This window comes from Cynara cardunculus (assembly GCF_001531365.2).
Source record: "Cynara cardunculus var. scolymus isolate 2C chromosome LG 14, CcrdV1, whole genome shotgun sequence".
Taxonomy (NCBI): Eukaryota; Viridiplantae; Streptophyta; class Magnoliopsida; order Asterales; family Asteraceae; genus Cynara; species Cynara cardunculus.
The window spans coordinates 9,644,392-9,646,931 of NC_037541.1; positions in this window are offsets into that span (position 1 = coordinate 9,644,392).

The window sequence follows — 2,540 nt, forward strand, 5'->3', positions numbered from 1 at the left end:
AAAAATATCCTTGCATTAAGATTTTAATTTAAAATTACCAAATTTATAAATTTTCTAGTTTATTTTATTATTTGTGGTTAATATTGGTTATCACAGTTACCACAAACAACTCAGTTCTCCCTTGAATAGGCCCATATATATATATATATATATATATATATATATATATATATGGTCAAGTTCAAATGTTTACCAAAGTTTTTGTGTTAATTTTGTTAACCGATCTTGGCCATTCAATCTTTCAATAAACGGTTGTGATTAATCATGATAAAAACTTATTTTTTTAATCTTAAAATTTCATAAAGATAATTGAACAAAGTTGAAAAGGGTATTTAGGTAATTTTTTATATATAACTCCCATATCATTAATTGGGAGTTACAAAATCAAAAAATTATATGATTTTTGTTAATGTAAAACCATATGAACACAACTATATACATATGAACCATTGTGTCAAATACGAAAAAAAAAAATCGACATATATATGAACTTTGGTTGCATATCATTTATAAACACAATATGAACATAATAAGAATAATTGCTATACGAAAGGAAATAAATAAAAAAACATGTATGAACACGAGTGTTATGAACAGCTTGTGAACAATAGTTTATTCATTATAAACATATTCAAGAGCGATCATTTGTCAATTGGAGTTTTATACATGCATTGCATCCACGCCGTTTAAGGTTCACCTCTTGTTCATATATGTTTCTGGTCTTATGTGATTGTTCACTCCTTGTTCATATCGTGTTCACCTTTGTTCATATCGTATAAAATATATGAACACAAAACCCCGACGCTATGAACACCGGGTGCAAACACTTACACAAATATAAAGATTTGGTATCAAGCTTAAATAATAACACTTGTGTTCATATGATAGAAGTAACATGAAACGATGGTTTATGATTCATACAAGTCGGTAATATGACAATATGAAAATGAGTCGTGCATGTACTTCCATTTGAACATGTGAATTAGATACGTATTAATAATTAAAGAAAAAAGTTATCAACACAATATGAACTACAAGAAACATAACACATCATAATAAACATAATTTCGATTAAAACGAGTTTAATAAAATATTAATCCATTACCAAGACATTCACTTTGTTTAATTTATTCACTTCCCGAACTCAAACTCCGATTGTCACCATAAACCATTTTAATCTTCTCAATGTTGTCGATTTTTTTTTCCAATGTGTTTATCCATAATAGTTTAAACGATACCGAAGATTTTACTACCGTGGTTCCTCCACGAATCAAAAACTCATAAAACAATAAAAATGGAAGATCAAGAATAAAAAAATAAATAAAAATATCAATATTATAAATGTATATTTTTAGGAATTTTATGATTTTGTAACTCCTCTTTAATAGTATGGGAGCTAGATAGCAAATGAAATGACTTAATTATCCTTGACATTTAAATTGTGAACATGATAGATACCTAATAGAAAAATGGATTGTGATTGGTTGACATGGTTTGCAAAGTTAACACATAAATTTTGGTTAACATTTGATCTTGTCCCTATATATGTATATGTTCACATTTACTGAACATATATACGAATGAGTTATATAAAGATGAAATAGTGATTGAAAATATATGTAAAAGAGCATACGTGATAGTGTAATCATATAATGTACATATTAATAGAGACTTAACAATAATATTAAATTCAAAAAATAAAAAGATATCGTACAACTCGATTCAACGTTGGGTTGCTTCGTGTTGGATTATTTCACATTGAGTTAGTTTGACCAAGTTAGCCGAGTATTTAAGCACCCCTAATTTTAGTAATTTTGTAACATTAATTATATTAATAAAATATTTGATATATTTAATAAAATATTATTTATTTTTTCTACATATTTAATTTCAATACATTTTATTGATGGAAAGAAATAATGATTATTTCTCTTTCTTCTTTTAAGTTTTAAAGATTTTTCCGAATTTAAAATTTTTCACTTTATTTTTTTATATTTCAATATAGCTTTTTAAAGAAAAAGAATTTCTAAACCTTCAAAATCAAAGAAAACTATAGAATGAATTGATCATAATATCTGATTTGTATTAATACATCTAAGAATTCTTAATTGGATAGTTGTAAATAGTCTACGGATAATTTATGACGAAGTTTTTGTGTTGTTGATTATTTTAATATAGTGGTTGAAAATGTTTTTACATATCAATACTATATTATAAAATATTTGACAAAAACTATTTTTATGCATGAAGTACTATTTATTGATGCATATTATTAAAAATTCAAGATTACAAGTAATTTTGCATAAGTACAACTTATTAAAGTTTTATTTTTAAATTTGTGTAACTAACTACAGATAATTATAACCAAATATAGGATAAACATCTATTTTATACATAGAAAATCTAAAATATAATTAAAATAATCATTGAGTTCTAACATACTGTTTAATTATTATCTTTATAAAAAATTATATTGTTAAACCACTTTGTTATTAAATCTAAATTAAATTATAATAAAAAAATTAAATTAAAAAAATTAC